We start from the raw sequence: 19,229 nt of genomic DNA on the forward strand, positions 1-19,229 counted from the left end.
AATCCCTAACCCCAGTCCAGAGGAAAAGTTATTTCAAGGATAAAGATAACCATCAAATATATTTGAATTTTAAAGCTGCTCCACAAAACTACATCTGTCCAGGTGGTACTTTTGGCTTAAGGTACATGGTCACTGGGCACCTAAAAACTGGGAAGAAAGAAGAAAGAAAGAAGAAAGAAGAAAGTCTGCTCTCCTTGAGAGCTTTCATCCTGAACCCGAAGAATTTGGATGTACTGGAACAACACTTTTTAATGTTGGAAAAAGACATCTCAGGGCAGCTCCGAGTGCCCTGCAGCTGATCCAGGAAAGCCAGGGGAGATTAAAAAAAACCAAAAACCAGCACAGTTTGTTCTAAGATTCATGCCCTGCCTGGAAGTGGGCTGAGGCACTTTAGCAGAGCCTCGTGGAAGAAAAGCACGAAGAGCAGCATCTCAGCCCCAATCTCATTTGGTCAGGTTGTTTAGAGGTTAGTTTTGGAAAATTACACAGAAGTACACATCACAGAACCATGGAATGGCCTGGGTTGGAAGGGACCTCAAATATCTTGTTCCATCCCCTGCCATGGGCAGGGACACCTTCCACTATTCCAGGTGTCTCAGAGCCCCATCCAGCCTGGCCTTGGACACTGCCAGGGATCCAGGGGCAGCCACAGCTTCTCTGGGCAACCTGTGCCAGGGCCTCCCCACTCCAGAGTAAAGAATTTCTTCCTCATATCCAATCTAAACCTGCTCTCTGTCAGTGTGAAGCCATTGCCCCTTGTCCTGTCACTCCAGGCCCTTGTTAAGAGTCTCTCTCCATCTTTCCTGTGGGCTCCCTTCAGGCACTGGGCTTCCTTTTTATTATTTACTTAATCCTTCTATTTCACCAGGGGATTGTGCAGAAGACAAATCCCGAATTAGGCTTAATTTAAGCAGATCCTAACAGCTTTTAAGGCGAACTGATTAGGAGTTTCATACAGAAGAAAACTCGCACCTCCACACTGGGGCAGGAGGATCGCTGAACTCTGCTCCAGGCTCTTTGTTTTGATTCTGCCTGCTGCACTCAGAGGGTGGGATTTTACCCTGTGGATTTTTCATGGCATCTGATGTGACAATAGGATATTTGTTGCCAGAAACGCAGCTGCTGTGTCCCAAATAAAGGCGTTTTATAGCATCATGTAGATATTATTTTATCTGTTTATTTGGAAGTGCACAAGACACCAGAATTCTGAGAATTAAAAATATGTCTCTCCATAAAGGCACAAAGAGGTTTTAATAGCACTACAGCTGCTTCAAAGTGATGCCAATATTTCTATTTTTTAATCAATTTTTTATCCCCTTCAGTTTTCTACTAAAGAAAGATGAGATCTGTCAATTCTGAGTAGTGTTTACTAAAAAGTAGGCAGTTCTATTCTTCACACAGAGACATCCCCCATGCTGGACACATCTCCAAAATCTGAGAACTTAGCACTGGTCTCACTGTTGTGTTTATTGTACAATTTTACATTTTTTCCCTCAATAGGTGGGAAAAGATAAATACAAAAAAGTTGGTAAGAGCAAATCAAACAGAGCAACTGCTGACCACACGCTGACATCTGTGATTAAGCTATTTCAAGAAATGACCTAACAGAGTAAAAACCTTCCTTCTGATTGTTTTGGAACATCAGGATAGAGCAGCATTAACCCAGGCTTGAAATGGATTAACCTTTACTTAAGGCATAGCGGGCACGCTCTCGCACCGGATATTTCTCTTTTGCATGTCTTGTATTCCTGGTAGGATAAAACAACACTGCAACTTGATTTCCTGTTCATTTGTTTTCCCCATGCTCTACACTCACAAGTGCAGGCACTGCCAGACAGCAAATCCATGTCACTGGGCTTTGTTAAACTTGTAAAAAGGAGATCCCAATGCCAGCACTGGCACCCCACACTATGAACAGCAGGACTGACCCTCATGTGCTTCACAGGAGGGAAATACAGATGAGTGTCCCCAGTTAGCTCTGCCACTGTGGGGGAAAAAACAACCCAGAACCACCACAAAGAAAATATCTGTAAAACCAAGAGACGCCTTCAGCTCTCCAGCATCCTCAAAGTAAATGAAAACAGACCTGGCAGGAGGCACAAGATATCCCACAAAATCCTATGTGAACTCACAGCTCAGAAAACCTCTTCAGCCTTTTTCTTCCTGTGTCTGCTTCCACTAAGGAGCCCCCAAACACAGCACAAATCCACATCCCAGACAAAATATTCAGCTGGGAGTCACCAAGTACAGTCCTTAAGCATGACCTTTATAAACAAATGATGCAGAGGGATGGGGGCAGGAAGGAAGGAGCTTCAAAATAGGACCTTTTATTGACAGCACACTACTTGTACTGACCTCACCACATTAACGGGAATGCTTTGAAAAGGTGCCACCCATAATTCTTGGAAATGCCCTCACAAGCCTACTAGCTCACCCAAATTCATGCCACTTCCATAATGGAACCATTCCACTCCTGCTGCATCACCAGAATTACTTTTGGCTCCCTGAACCACGAAGAAGGTCATATTCAACCAGCTGGCCACATTTAGCCAAAACTCCTCCGGCTGACAGGGATCTTTCTGAAGGGCCTGGAACATCCCCAAGTGTGAGGAAGAAAGACATCAAATGGATGTAGTCGACAGGAGCTGCGGAGCCCGCAGGACCAGGGCTAGGAGCTGCCAGGAGTGGGGATGCCATATGTGCTGCCTGGCCCAGAAAATGAGCCCGTGCTTCCCGCAGGGATGGCTGAACTCCCAGCCTGAGCTCTCCTGATGCCTGCTCGGCACCTGCAGCATGGGGATAAGCAGTTATGGATGGGCAGCAACAGAGGAAAATCTTGCCACCAGAGGCAGGAGGGAGAACAGCACAGGGGGGAGGAGAGGGGGGGCATTCCCGAAGGATGAGGGAGAGCAGGGAACAGCTACAGAAAGGCGAGAGCAGCCAAATGCTACTGAACTGGAGTTTTGAAGAGATGTCTCCAAGCAAGTCTCTCCTGATCCATCATTGAATACAATATTTCAGTTGGAAGGGTCCTCTCCTTCCTGGTAGAAAAATGTTGCCTAATCAAAGCATACGTTTGACCTTTTTATTCTTAGATCTTTCCTGACTGGGAAGCAGCGAAAGGCCAAGCAGCACAGACTACAACTTCAATCTGCACTCCCATTTGTCACAACAGCTCTAAATCAAACTCTGCATCTGTTTTCCTGGAGTTTCCACCATTTAAACCCCCACACCCAGATTCTGCTACACCACTGGTAACTCCAAACCCCACATCCTCTCTGGGGCACCTCTTGGCAGGTCCCACAGCCTGTCATTAATGTTTTCATTAGACTACTGGATTAAGTCTCCTTTTAAATGAGTGCAAAAATCACTGAGGCATCCAATCCCACCTGCTGCAGCAGCTCCAAAGAGGAGAGATGGAAGAAATCAAAGCAAATGGAAACTGCTCTGCCCTGAAACACAGGGCTTTGTGGGATGGCTTTCTAATCAGGAAGGGATAAGATGATAGAATCCAAGCCTCCTGCACAGGCAAGTCTCCTGCACAGCTGTGTCACTAAGACAAGCCACAGGATGTATCAAATCGGGCTGGATCTATACTATCAAACTAATCTGGACCTATGTCACACAATTTTCTTTTTGAAGCCACGTGTGTAATAGTTATACAGTAGCCTTAGAATAGATTTACTCAGGACTCAGTGAATATTTAAGTTGGGGAGCAAACCCCACAGACAATTCTGCCAGAGAGAAAAACACCCTTTTCCCACATGACAGAAGGATGCTGCTGGGCCTCCGATTTGGATTTACAATGTCAAGCTACACACATGTTCAGCAGGACAGGGAAGAGTAACCCTCCCTCCAAAATGACATCACAGAAACACTGACAATAATTTTCATTTATCCACCCAAGCACACCCCTAAAGCCCAGCAGTTAGGAAAGCAGTTTGCTGTTACAGTAAAAACTGCCAAGTTTATGAAGTTTCCATTTAGCATTCCAAGAAAATTTGCCTCTTGAATGAAAGCCTCTGGAAAAGGCAGATACCGAAACATATTTCTGCCTTTCAAAATTCCCATTTTTTTCAGCATGACACTGAACTTGCTCCTGAAATGAGGTATACAAATGGCATTTTCCAAGAATTAGGAAGTGAAAGAGAAAGGAAAGATGAAGCAAACACATAGAGCACAATAAAGTGGGTACCTTCAGAAACTCCAGCTGTCACCACTGTGCCCAGTGCTGGGGCTCTTCTGGGTGAGAAGTGAGAGCAGACTCTGCTTGGCTCCTTCCAAACAACACAGCCCAGCAATTCACCAAGCTGGACACTGAAACCCACGGCTGACAAGGGGTTATATTAAAAAAATGACAATGATTATATTTAAAAAATGAGGTGCTATCTAGGAAAGCAGCACAGACACGGCAAAGCTTCGAGCATGAGCACCAGCCCTGCTGTCTCCAAATTGTTTGAATTCTCCTAAAGAGAGACAGGATATATATAAAACTGAAAAAAACCAACCCACCATACACAAATAACAGCATGATTCACACCAAGGGGCAGTGGGCAGGGCCAGACAAATGAAAAAAACAGCCCAAGGCTCAGCAGGATGATGTGGTGGGACATACCCTGAGCAGCTTCTGAGACTTGCAGCTGTACATAGGGTGAGCAAAGAGCAAAGATAAAAATGCTGTACAACAGCTGATAGTTCCAGTGAGGGAACAGAAAGAGAAAGTACCATCAACCCAGAGGGAAAATTACTTTTTGCACTACAGTTTCTGCTAGCACAGATTTGGCAACTGTGCTGCGCGTATTTTCACCACCCAATTGTTTATACTGAACCTCCTCCTGCTGAGGATCACAGAATGGCCTGGGCTGGAAGGGACCCTAAAGATCATCCAGTTTCAACCCCCCTGCCATGGGCAGGGACACCTTCCGCTATTGCAGCTTGCTCAGAGCCCCATCCAACCTGGCCTTGGACACTGCCAGGGATGGAGCAGCTACAGCTTCTCTGGGCAACCTGTGCCAGGGCTTCAGCAACCTCAAAGGAAACAATTTCTTCCTCACATCCAATCTAAACCTGCTCTCTGTCAGTGTGAAGCCATTGTCCCCTGTCCTGTCACTCCAGGCCCTTGTCAAGAGTCTCTCTCCATCTTTCCTGTGGGCTCCCTTCAGGCACTGCAAGGCCACACTGAGGTCACCCCAAAGCCTTCCCTTCTCCAGGCTGAACAATCCCAGTTCCCTCAGCCTCTCCTCCCAGCAGAGCTGCTCCATCCCTCTGCTCCCCTTGGTGTCCCTGCTCTGGACTGGCTCCAGCAGCTCCCTGTCCTTCCTGTGCTGGGATGCCAGGGCTGGATGCAGCCCTGCAGGGGGGTCTCAGCAGAGCGGGGCAGAGGGGCAGAATCCCCCCTCCCCTGCTGCCCACGGGGCTCTGGGCTCTGCCCAGCTCAGGGGGGTTCTGTCTTATTTTTCTATAACCCACTTTAAATCCAATTCCAAAGCTTTTGATTAACCTCCAGAAACACCCAAAACTCTACAGGACTCTGAAGTCTCCAAGCAGCAGGCTGACAAGAAAACCCCACTAGTCCCATCTATGTCAATCATGGGCCAGTACTTTTCAACTCTTGGGGTGTGATCTTAATATGTGTTATTTCTAAATACAGCTTTTTGTACTTAGAACAGAACCTTGTCCAAAGTTCACTCATGTCAACAAAAAAAGCCTTCAGCTCAATAGGTTTTGACCTAATATTCCCATTCCAGCTTCAGGACGATGCTTCCTGCCGTAACTGAGGTTCATAATTATCAGATCAGCATGTTTGCCAGGCACCGCTCTGGGGTACATTTCAGACAGAAAAATAAAACATTTAGTTCCTCCATAATTCCTATTTTCAGTAGTTCCACCATTCACAAGCCCCTGTTTAATTTAATCTGCTACCTAAAGGAGGCAACACTCCGTGCCAGATAAAACAAATCGGGTATTTCAAGTGCAGATTCTTCTTCAACATTAGTGCCATGACCAGATCCTTCTGACACCCTTCAGTGTTTACAACAGTCCCCCTTTGGAAAGGGGGAACAAAATAAGACTGCAACACGGCATCATGGACACTCCAGCATTTCATTTACTTTGTTTATTTACTTCATCTCCTTTAGCTTTCCTTCCCCAACATGCATTGCTACTTTGAAGTTACAAAATTAATTATATTTGTTCTATTTAAAGTACCACTAAGAAACCGAGTAAAATTAGCCCCATTGGAACAGGCTTTGCTATTTAAAAGCCAAAGATGTTCAAATGTTTTAGCCATTTTCAGTCATTCTTTCCCCGTGGGGCATCTGGGTGAGGCACCCATTATAGTCACAGCTAAAAGCAGAAAGTGCTCCGTGACTCGTGAACCAAAAGGAGTGGACACTCCCAGCGCCTGATCCCCAGGGCTGTGAGAAAACCCTGGGGAGACACTCCCAGGCACACAGGACTTTGAATGCAAACACTGCACGAGTCCTGCAGCCACGGTGGTGATGCTGCTGCTGCTGATGACACCAGGGAAACCCAGGGGACAATGAGACCCAGAAAGCATTTTGGGATGTCAGCAGCCAGCTCCAACACGCTCCCTAAACTCCAGAAGAGTTTAATGCACCCAAAAAAGATGCTTTCAAGATGAAGGAAGGTACTTTCCTGCCTTGGGGTAGATTCCTAAAGCTAAAAACATCCCAAAATGTCAGTGTGGGGCTCTGATTAGAGCAGGCAAAAAAACCCTCTGCCAGACAGCAGGAAGCCCTCCCAGCCCAGGCTGTGTGCATGCCATAAGCTGGCATGAGCCAGGACTGTCTCTGAAAGGAGCCATCCCATTTTCCATCCAACCATCTGTTTGTTTCCCTCCCGCTGCCGCTCCGTGCTTTGTGCCAGCACAAGAAGCCGTACGACCCACGCTGAGGAACCATTACCAGGCTGAAATTAATTCTTTTAAAAATAGTTTGGGTGAGGCTGGTTTCACCTGCAGGGATTCACAATGGCTGCCCTGCCCCAGGCTGAGCCTGCTTGGCCCTTCGCACAGAGTCTGTCTGAAAGCGGGAAATAAGCGGGCCAGACCTCCTCGTCTTTTAATTTGGCTCGCAGAAATTAATCTCGGAAATCATTCCAACACACCCACAGTAATGATAAGGAAATATTTCCTAATATGGAATAAAAACTGAATATTGGAGTTGTGCTGCACTCCAGGATTTCCTGCTATTCAACACAGCTGAGCAGCAGAAGTCTCCCATGAACAGCGGCCGAGGTTCAGCTCTCTGCCGCTTTCGACGAGCGGCAAGCGCAAATTCATTTCCCCGACAGGAAAAGGTACAGGCTGAAACAATGTATGGGTATACAAGAGTGTACAGGGGAATATACACATAAAGTAAGTCTACCTACACCTATGTAAGATACAAAAACTGTTAAGAATCAATCTTTTGTCCATTTCAAATAGCAAATAAACTTTTGATCCAAATGTTGTAACCTTGGCTTTCACAAACAGTGGGAGACTGGTCATTTAAAGTTTAGAAAAGCAAATCTACTAATAAGGTCACTTCCATCTGAGCTCCACTTGCCTCAGCCTTTGGTGATACCATTACATGCTTTATGCTCGACTGTCAATAGCTCTGTTCCAAAGTGAGGGGCACATTTGGAGACATTCCCTATCTAAAACACTCACTCAGAATGGAAGGACATGTAATGACTTACCAAAACCTTCCTGAGCTCAGTTCTTTCAAATAACTCATTTTATTTTCTTTACTTCCTAAGGCAATCCAACCATTGGGGTTTAGCAGTACCCACTGAAATTGCCTCACCATGCAGGACTCCCCCACCCACCCCAACCTCACAGAGAGAGGGGACACACAGTGCTTGTACTTCTGTTCCACCAGCAAGGATGGAGGGCTAGAGCCAGGCACAGGAAGGGAACAGAGGTGCTGGTACCGCCACATGCTGATGTCTTCCAAGGAATGCTCCAAGTGGGAGGTCAGCTCAGGACAACACTGTGGATGACTAAATGAAGCATGAGACATGTTGAGGGAACCAGGCCTGCAGTCCCAAGCAGCCACTCCTTTCTTCCAGTGTTTAACACTGGGTGCATTTTAATTTCCTGGGGACAAGAGAAATCAGTAGCTTGCTGGAAAGCCAACAATGCTCTGCAGTGAAACAGCATTTCACAGCTTGCTTCAGCTCACTTGTATCTGGTCCTTTCTCCTGGCTCTCCCCAAGTTTCACAGTGCTGCAAATCTTTGTCATCTCAGAAGTGTCTAAAAACAGGAAGCTCTTCTATTTACTGGAGTAATTGCATTCCTGTGCACTTCAGCATTTTCACAGCTTTGAGCAAGTACTTGCATCCAGGCTTAAGAAAACATTGGTTTAAGACCTGTTAAATTAACTGACATAAAAAAAGCCCGTGCTAAATATCTTGCTGCAATGTTTTGGATCATGAAATAATTACAAACAGAGCAAGGTCAACAATCATAAATCTGCTTCCTCTACAGTTATTAGTTTTCTGGATAAAGTCCTACTCAGGTCCAATGAAAAATATGTCCCACTCTAAACATGTACAACTGTCCAAAGGTAACATTCAATCACAGGGAATTTCTCTAAGTCTTTTGTGACCAAGAGACACAAGTTAGGACAGAAGCAAAGAAGCTTCTAACACAGCACCAGTATAAAGTTTCAAGGAAACTGTATTACATTTTCAGATGTCATCCAAGAAGTTCTACTCTTACGTTTTAGGTATTTTGTAGAGCCCTTCTACTTCCTAAGGAGCCTAGGAGAATTCCCATCCTCCTTGGGAATTAGGAGGGACTCTTGCATTTAAGAATGCTGGAGAAGAAGGCACCAAGTTTGCTTTTTTTTTTTTTCACTGATGTATGTTCAAATCCCTGACTCTTGCCGGGCTCTTTTTAGATCATGTCAATCAAATTAAGTAATTACACATGATAAGTCTGTGCCAGCAAAGGAGCTGACTGCTAAATGAGATGCAGAACATCAGTGCCCGGCCATGGCCTGTGCAGTGCCTCCAGTCAGGGTTAATGAGCACAACAGATCCCTCTGGCCCTGCAAAACTGTAATTGCAGGTAGTGCCTGTTGTCAGGGTACGCAACACTGGAGAACAGATGTTTGCCCGCTCAAATCCCACTACAGCGCTTCATTCCTTAAACTGGGATTCTTGGAGCAGCAGACAGCTGTTGGCACACAAAGCAGACTAACTCGGTGAGGCCCAGAGATAAAGAGATGTGTGTGGCTTCTTGACGTAAGAGAAGAGCACATGGTACCACCCTCCTGGTGCCTGAAGCTGGGAAGCAGATTTGGAATAGTGGGGATGGAGCTGAGCCATACTCTTACCACCAAATCATCCGCAGCCCCAGCCATCAGTACCAAAGGTGGAGAATGAAGCATTATCTCATAAAGGAACCATAATGGGAACACCTAATCCCCAGTGTGGTAATAAGGAAAACTGAGAAGGGAAAGCTTTACCACTGTGCCATATCAGACTGGTTTAGGGGAGAACAGTCAATACAGCTGTGGTCTTGTATTTCAACATTTCTATCACACTGAGAATGTATGTATCACAAACACACAGCAAGTGGGTAGCTGGGGCTTATCCTCCTGAGATTTAAGGGTTCAGGTACACAGGAAACAGCTCTTGCAGAGGCAGAGTGCCTCGTGAAATCTGCAGCCTTTCCTTCACATCCCAACTGCTCATCTCCTTCAGGGCTGAGGGGCACCAGGAATGCTTTGTTATGACTGTCTGTATGTACACATGATCCCTCCTACACAACTGCATATTCACCCTTATAGGAAGAGAAGAGAAAGGCAAAAAAGAAATTGCATGTAGGTGAAAGATGATGAGGTTTGTGAGGGGCACCAGCTCCCTGTGAGAAGTAATTCTCCAGCCTGGGCCTGGGAAAGTTCACTCAGAATGGGTGCTGTCTTAAATTAATCTCAGATATTTGATTCTATTATCTGGTTTCCAAGTTAAAGAAAAGAGAAGCAAACCAGGGTGTGGATAAAAGCTCTGGCTATAGCCAGCTGCAAGAGAGGAAGAGGGAAAAGGAACAGAAGAGATCTACTTAAGTTTCTATAAGATATTAAGGCTGTATATTAAACATACATGAAAGGGTAAATTTCCAGATTAAAAATAAATAAATCTTAAAGAGCCCAGTTTCCTATGCTTTCCAGATGAAATAGATTATGGCAAGAACAACAGAAAAAGATGACAAATTCTCTAAGAGCAAACCTTTCCCACCAAGGAAGCCTTCAGAACAGAAAGCCTTGGAACATGTCCTGAGGGCTAAGCACTCTCTTGACCAAGAAAAGGAGCAGGACTCATTAATAAAACAAGGACTCTTCATGGAACTGGGGCCACCTCAAACAAAGGAGAAGAAACACTTGTGTTCCTACAGAATGGCTCTCACTGTTCATTTTCAAGGTGAAAGTCTCTACTGCCCTGTAAGGTGACCAAGCATCATTGTGCCTCCATTTCTTTATCTGTCAAGTGCAGATAAATACAAGTGGAGTTACCTGCAGGAAATCTGAATGGAAATACCAGTTTTGTACAAACAATGGGTCAAGATGGAGACTGGTGGAATGGCAAATAAAGAAGTCTTTCAGGCAGCGATCTGAACTGCTTGACAAGTTGGATACAATCAGCTATTTCCCATAAATAGTAACCAGAGAAAAACCCAAATAAGCCATAGGAAGAATGAGATCATTTCCACTTTTGAAATATTATTTAACATTAACATTTCCTTATGGGGATGGGCCCTATGCTCAAGGCCCTTACACAGAAAGGACAGACATTGCTGCCAAGTCCTGCTTCAAGGACTTGTCAGCACAGGTCTACAATTGGTTCTTAGAAAGACAAGTCCCTTCCTCTCCACTGGGCTGATCCCTCAAGTCCCAGCCACACACTCCTACAGTTTTCCTAATAATGCAGCCACAGGCCAGTTAGGGGAACTTAGCAGCCTAACAAAATAAAGATACCAATCAGGCCATGCTCTTGTGAAAAGGAGACCACCCTTCCATAAGATTAGCAAATTGGTTTGTCCCATCCTCCAATCCCACAAATTCAGTGAAAGAGGAGCAATTAAATAGGGACGGGCACAGAGGACAAGGGGGAGAACAGCACTGTCCCTTTTGCAGGCAGCCAGACTTGGACTACATCCCAGTAAAGTTTGGATACACTTGTGGCAGTGAGAGGACAGGGCTGCCCCTTTTGACAGAGGGCATTTATGTCAAACTGGGTGCAACAGAAACCCCAGAGCCCCACGGCGACAACTGCTACACAAACATTGACTCTCACCAATGAGTCACATCCCTCTTGCCCCCACTTTTGCTGGCTCTGCTTGGAAATGGGCTGGTGGAGAGGAGAGCTGTGCAAAGCTCTCAAAACACAGGCTATAACTACTTTCTGACATTCCTTTTACTTCAGGCTGCAACAGTACAGAACACAATCCATTTGATTGTGACGGAAATGATCAAGGTGAGGCTAATCATGATGAACAGCTGAGCACCCACCCACATGCTGCACTCTCCTTGGATCACCCCAGTCATATTTACAAAGTCCAGGAAGGGTTTATACCCTGTCCTGCTCCTGTTTGCCTCATGAGCTCTCCCAGTTCTCCTCCTGGGGCACTGCTTGGCTCCTGCACGCTGGGCAAAGCTCAGCACGGACAGCAAGCTCAAACAGCTGCAGCAGAAGCCCACTCTGCAGAAGACACAGACACAACCTGCACTTGAATCTGAACAGTTTTATGGTCACTCAAAGACTTAAAGCAATGCCCGGTACCTGATCTATGGGAACACACCAGGAACATCCATTTAAAGGCCCATCCTCATTTCTCACTCATTCCGTAATGCATCTCCTCTCAATCTACTCAAGCACTCTCCCAGAAGAGTCCCAGCTCAGGTTTCCTAACACAACCTCTAATGGTGACTTGAAGTGGACAAATCCTGCAAAATAAAACCACATTAAATTCCTGTCACTTGCCAATGATGCAAGCATTGAAGTTGTGAATATTTTGAGCTTTCTGTTTCTAACTGCAGATGATGTATGTACAGAGGAAGGATGCTCTTGTGGCTACAACACAGGAAACTGCATTAAGTAACAGATGATCTGGATTCTATTTTATTTCCTATGTGCAAAAACAAGCCATACAGAGAAAAAAAGAAAACATGTACTTAGGGTGTGCCTCAGTTACCCTACAAGGAAGCAAACATCATTCCTGTAGCCAGCAGGTCATGTTAGGAGGCATAAGGAGTTCACAGGCACAAAGGACTACAGGGTCTTAAGAAGTTAGTAATTAATTATGAAAATTCATTATTTAACCTAAAACATACAAGACCTGTGGGCCCTCCTTTGCAATTACACTTGTGTGAGCCCATTTGAGGGCTGCAGCCAGGCATGGATCTGTATATTGTGGGTTTGGAAGGGTGTGTGGCAAGATAAGCATCCGAGATGGTTTGCACTGCTCCAAGGACAGGGCTGAAATCTCACTGTGAATTCAGAAACAGGGAGAAAAATATACAGGAAAGAGCAACAGAAAGGACCACTGAATATCAATACTCTGCAAGAGGCCAAATTTGGTGATAACATTTACAAGCTGAGCTACAACAGCCTTGGAGAAATGCTGCTCTTGTGAGTCCAGCTGAGAGCATTCCTCCAATGACTCCCCAGTCAATGTTTACATATTCTGTTGCTCATATGCAAATAACATTAATCAGCTGCCTTTTAAAGCACTGATAAACAGGCAACCTTTGGGAAGTTTCACAGTTTCCCAGTAGAGCCACAAGCAGTATCAGGAATGTGGTTTGTCACACTGATATAGCACAGGGTAAGAGAGAATGTGTCCCAATTTCACAAATCACAAGGAAGCAGCTGCTCTGCTCTATTCTCTTCACTTCTGAAAACATAAGGAGCACCAAAAAATAAAGAGAAAGTAGTCTAATAATGTAGTATTAGCACAGAATCAAAACCATTTACATCTGTGATTCCTCAGATGACTAATTACTGCTTCAATTGAGCCTTAAACTATATTTTAACTTGCACTCATTTACAAAATGAAAATCAAGTGAAATCCCTTATTTTAGAACTACCCCTGGCAGTCAGAAAAGGTCTGGGAAAAACTAGCACTTTTTACTCCACAGATTATGCTCCATTGATACTGAGCCCTACCTCCCTTGCCTAGATCTATAATAAAAATTTCATTACTCTCCCCAGACCTAAGATGGTAACTCAGGGTTGGAAGCAAGATCTGGAGGCTAGTCTACTTCTTTTTTTTTTTTTTTTTTTTTTTTTTTTTTTTTTTTTTTTTTTGCATCCCCTTGAGTAAAATTTTGCAAAATAAATTATGGAAATTTCAGCAAATCCTGAAAGCACAGGGAAGCTGCTCTGCTGGCAGCCTCCAGGAGGGAAGGTGTGCCCTCCCTCTTCCCAGCATGCCCAAAGCTGCAAAGGTCTCCTGGGGTTGCTAGCAAGCCTCAAGCTTCTTTCCTCTCCTCTGGGTTATCCCTCATGTTAATAATGCCAGAAAGGATCTCCATCTTCCAATGAACTGGAGTTGCAGGCTTTATTCTGATTCCCTGTGTCATGTACTTTCCTCTCAGCCTTCAGGCAAATTATGTTTTGCCCCTTTAAAATATTTTCCAACCATATCTGGAGGTACTTTGCAAAACTGAAACATAAAACACATGATCTTGATAATGCAAGTCAGCAACTTTATCACCTGGACTGAGAAGGAAATGAAGTAAACCCAGGCTCAGTCCTGGCAGGATCTTGAAGGTGTATGAGCAAGGGAAGATCCCTGACTTTTAACAAGTATCCAGAGCAGCCTGTAGGGAACAGACCCCTTCCATTTATTAGCAGAAATATATCCAAGGCAACAGAGAATCCTAGAGTCATTATGGTTGGAAAAGGCCTGCAAGATCAAGTCCAGTCCTTGACCAAACACCACCACGTCAACTCAATCACAGCATTAAGTGCCACCTAAAATCATTTCTTGAACACTTCCAGGGATGGCGAGCCCCACATGCTGACATAGCACTCTCCACATACAGTTCTCAAAAAATGCAGACAATTTCAGTCTGATTTCAGAAATGCAGAAAGCGAGACCAAACAAAATTAATCAGAGCCACCAAAAAATAAATTAAATAAAAAGTTAACTATGCAGCACCATACCAGCATCTGAGGCACAAAGAGTAACTTGCAGGAGCTGCCAAAAACCTGAAGGAAGAGCTGAAACAGAATCAGTGCACTAGTCCTGACTCTCACCTTGAGTTTAGTATTACAGTCAGATCAGGCCAGCACTGGGCAAAGACACGCTGTTCCTCTGGCAAGGATTCACACAGACACACATTTGAAAAATAAAGTGTGTGCACTTCAGGAACATAAAAATGCTTTATGGAATCCTATTTTTAACACTAAATGCTACAATGAACTATGGGAAAATCTAGAATTACAGCAGAAAACAGACAAAAAAGCTCAGTTGACCTGAGCCTGGGGATTTTTCAGAGGTGCAACTGCAGAGGATCACAGGAGCCCTGGGGCTCTCGCAGCTGCTGTTGAGGGAGCACATTCTTCACGCTCTTCTGGAGAAAAACAAACAGATCCTGACCACACTGCTGGCAAAACAAAAGGAGTCTGTGAATTCACAAGTTCTTGCATGCACCTGCAGGCATATTTGACAAAAATGAACCACTAGATCCTGTTATTGTTGACGTTTTATCTGCCACGGGGAGCCACTCAGAAGTCACACAGCAGTATCAGGGTGTTCATTGGAGGCAGCACTACTGCAAATCCACCCAGGCCTTCCCTACACCCATATTTTTCTCCGTCTGTAGTCACGCTTGCAGGAGGCAGAATCAAACATCTCCTCCTGGTGCTTTTCCAACTCCACTGACTACACAGGATAGTTAAGATGTCAAACTGCCTTGGACGTGCAACTTGTAAGCACCCAAGGGCAGGTAGATGAATCCTGCCTGGCATCTGACACAATGCCAGCTCTCATTGTGACAAGGATATCTGGAATGAGTCTTTGGATTTAGCAGTTTGCTTCTCCTCATAATCTCCAAAGCCTCTAGCTGTTGGCCATGCCTGTTGTAACAGGTTTCTCAAGCACTTTTAGAGACCCATCCTACAGCAAACAGACTTCACTTTCAGTTAAATTATGTTCCAAAAGCCAAATGAAGCAAACAAAATGGGTGGCATCCCTCCTCCCCTCATCCCCATTGGCACCACAGGGCACTGGACCCTCCAGCAGAGGAGGGCCAGGCAACTGTCTGTAATGTGGATAGGCACAGCTCCCACCAAATTTAAGACAATTTGAATCCAACTGTGGCTTGAGCATCTTGTAATTTTTACAGCCTTTAACTCTGGGCACCTCACAGACTGTAAAAATATTCTCCACATAAAGAAAGAAGATGAAGATCTGAAGCTCTATATATAGTGTTTGCTAAAAATACCTCTTTGGAGACATCCCTTGCCAAATAGGTGCCAAAACTTCAAAGGCTGAATTATCATGTTGAAATATTTGAAATGCGAGTTGTTATGATTCTTGTGAGGCATGGCTGGCAGGCAGAGGTGGCATCTTTCAGCTCCAAGACCTGGTCCAGGCAGTAACTGGAAATAGCTCTTCGGTGGCTTACGTGAAATGAGTCAAGGGATCTCAGTCCAGCTCTCAGCAAATTAGGAACCACATCACAAAAGCATCTGTAAGAGTCACTTCCTCTGTTGATACCACTCTAAAAGCCAAGGACTGAATAAGGTAGGGAAAAAGAATTATCCTCCCTCAAAATAGCACACTCCTTCAAAACACAAATTGCTTTTATCCAGCATCTTTGGTGAAAGCATCCCAGTGCATTTTTACAAAATATGAACTAGTCTCAGTATTCCTTTAAGTACTACCTGAAACCCAACACTTTACCAGTAGTAAAGCCCAAGACCTGCTGGCTTGCAACATGCTAGAACTGTGCAAAAGGAAAGCAGGAATATTCCCACCCCACATTCTACCTGCATTTCTTTCTGGAGACAACAAAAGTTTCAGAGCTCTCAAGCATTTTTCCTTTAAGAAAATTTAACACAGAAACAGAGGTTCACCTTGAACCAACCACTTCATTTCAAAGAAATCAATCATTAGTTGTATTTGCCTTCTATCTTGCCAGTAAAAGAGCATGAAGCAAGAGATACAAATTTAGAAAACTAAGTAAGAATATTTTAGACTCTGCTTTAAGAAAACAAAGTAATTTTAGCTGGATGTGTCACAAACACAATTCAGAGCAACAGCTTTGAAAGCATCAGTCGATTCCATTAATTAACTGGAACTTTTTGCATTGGGATGGCACAAGGTAACTGAATCTAATCACACTGAATATTAGGAGATTGGTGCTGCTCAGTAAATTCAGAGATGCCAAGTTGAGCAAAAAGAATGTGTTTCATTCAGAGATGAAAGCCTTCTGAATTCTGGTGCTTTGTAAACAGCTGCTAAACTGATTGAATGATGCCTGTGAAGTACACAGGGTCAAATGTGGTCAGTACCTCAAAGAGTACCACATGTTTCAATATTGAAAAAGCACTCATGAAAAACATCTCAGTACACTCGTATCTGCCTAGCACTTCAAAAAATGTCCTAAGTATCCACAACAGAGGCAGCATTATCCTTTGTCAGTCCCCTCTCCCTCAAAGCTGATGAGAACTATACCTCCAAATTCAACATGGGTAGTAGATTTATCAAACAAAAAGGCTTCTTGGTTAGAATTAGCATTGACTGAGGTACCAAAGGAAATCAAGAATTACAAGAAATCTTCGGTGTTTATTTTATTCACACATTAGTCAATTCCATTAATCTGGAAAGCCACTGGAATGCATTCAGTAAAGCTTCCTTAGCTAAATTTTATTTCATTAAAGACCCTACAGTCAGGGTCAAGCACAAACTACATTCCTGATCTATCCAAGGAAGGGAAAACTGGAGGGAAAAGCAAAGGCATATGCTTGCTATAGCACAAGACAAAAAAGCCCCTGTTTCCCTGCCTAGATGTACATAAATACTGGCAGCCCACTTGTGTCAGTGACTTCATCTTGTAAAACAGGTGCTTTGTTGACAAGATCATCCTCACCCCTGAATAGAAGGAAGTTGCACCCAAAGCACCAATTCAGATGTTCCAGACAGGAGTCTGGCCTTCCATCCAAGACAAATATGGAGCTTGATCTGCATTGCACTTACTGGGGTTTACTAGCCTGCAATATCTGAGGAGGATTTACTTCAGGATTCAAGGAGAAGGGGGATGGGTGGCCCTTAATTAACCAGTCTTTGTGGCAAAACCCAGCCTTGCCTTGGCACACAAGAGAGGGAGGGAAAGCACTTGGATTCCACACTGACATAAGAAAATCTCATCCTGCAACTGCATTCTGCAACCGCACACAGGCAGATGCAGATTCACTCTCCCTAATGTCCTAAGTAAGGATACAGAAGCTTTTATCCTCACAGTCTGTACATCTTTAAAGATGACATGACTGATGCAGAGCACTTCAGCAAAAGGAACCAAGAAAATACATTTATGCTCTGGTTCTCAGACTGAGAAAATTACAGCCATAGAGAAATAAGAAAGACACTGTCAGTACTAATTTCAAAAATTAGCTTCTACAAGGAAAAAATACAAATAACACTAGCAGCTTTCAGTTTCTTGGATTTTTTTTTTTTTTAAGCAACACAGTATAAACAAAATTGTCATTATAATTCTTCTCTTGCAGCCCTTGCTCCCTAAGCAGCACAAGCTCCATCCCATGCCTGGGGGTCAACACCTGAAACTGGACTGAACCATAAACAAAACTGAAATTGGCTTTCTAATGTTGCTGCTTGTTTAACAAAAAAGAAAGAAAATTAGCTAAAACTACTTATCTTTATTATAGTAATTTTACTTCATAATTACTTCCTTTTTCTTTCTAACTTTCCACTATGATCCTTTCAAATGCAGTGATCCAAAGTACACATTAAAAGAGTATGTGTATCCATTGGCTGTTCCCCAAACGTTCCTTTTGACTGTAAAGAATTTTTTTGGAGAGCAGAATGTTGTTTTGCTTATTTAAACATAAAAAGGGCAAGCATATTTCTTCGTTGTACCCTCACAAAGGCCAGAGTTTTGCATCTTACTGAGGACCAAAGGTGAAGGCAGCAGTATTTTTGGCAGGCTCCAAGGAAGCTCTTTGCAGCAGAGGTGCTCAGCAAAGTTATTCTGTCAGCAGCCAGGCTGCAGCAGAAGCTGTGAGCAGCAGCTCCAGTCAGTGCTGTAGGTCAGTGTATTCAGACATGAGGAATTCGCTCGTCCCTGATTTTGGTGATACAATGTTCATCTCTTTCTCCTGAACTCTGAAAGGGATTTATTCTTTTTTTTCCTCATGTGTCACTACAAAAGTGGCTTATGTGTCTGTGAGCAAAAGCAAACAGCTCACATCAATCAGGTGCCCTCTGGGATTAAATGGGGCTTAAAGGTATCCAAGTGTGAGCCTAAGACTCCGGAGTTATGAATGAACCCCAGCTGTCAAAGACTATGCTTTCAGCCTGAACTGGGAGCAGGGGACAGGGCAGGTTGGACTCAGATGCCTCCTGAAAAACCCAAATGGAAAGTTCCTTTAGGTCCCCCTACAGCAGCATCAGCACCACTGATCCCCACTGAAGGGGTTGGGATTAGAGCTGAAATACATTAAATTAACTTAAATATCCACATATTGGTCAAGCCCACAGCCCATCCATGGCCTGAAATTCTCTGCACTGATCTTACCAGAGTGGCATTCATTTCACACTCCTCATCATGACAAAGCCCAGACCAAGGCCTCTGTTACAAGAAACTTTTATACAAGTTCACTTGCATCTAAATTACACCTCAGATATAACTGACCCTTTGGAAGTGCCAAGATTCACCTGCTCAAACTGATTAGCTGGTAAACACATTCTAATCCTCACCTGGACACCTCCATCCTTCTATATATGACTGCCTCACCAGCACAGCTGGAATCCAAGGATTCATCCCACAGATTTGTTCTCCTGTAACACTCCCATAGCTACATGGCCTCAAATATTGGAGACACCTTTGCACCTGGGGCTCACCATGACTTCAGTGTGTTCCTTCCTGTTGAAGGAATGGATGAATGTTGCCTGTAAACACTGTCATTACTGAGAACTAGAGCAGTCAAGAACTGGTGAAATGTAAGAAAGGTAAAAAATTTTCCAGTTTCT

At 44.2% G+C, this 19,229-nt stretch overlaps 1 protein-coding gene across 2 annotated transcripts in view; it reads right to left on the minus strand.

The window, feature by feature from the left end:
- Nucleotides 1-19,229, minus strand: part of STK38L (serine/threonine kinase 38 like) — a 45,918-nt gene that overhangs the window by 19,168 nt on the left and 7,521 nt on the right. The window contains exon 1 of one of the 2 annotated variants that reach the window (XM_032106186.1): nt 4,196-4,398. The exons of the other annotated variant lie outside the window; for it this stretch is intronic. The gene's annotated coding sequence lies outside the window, so the exon portion shown is untranslated. Of the gene's footprint in view, nt 1-4,195; nt 4,399-19,229 lie in introns of those variants that run through there. 2 annotated transcript variants of the gene reach the window in all.

This window comes from Corvus moneduloides, chromosome 4 (assembly GCF_009650955.1).
Source record: "Corvus moneduloides isolate bCorMon1 chromosome 4, bCorMon1.pri, whole genome shotgun sequence".
NCBI lineage: Eukaryota > Metazoa > Chordata > Aves > Passeriformes > Corvidae > Corvus > Corvus moneduloides.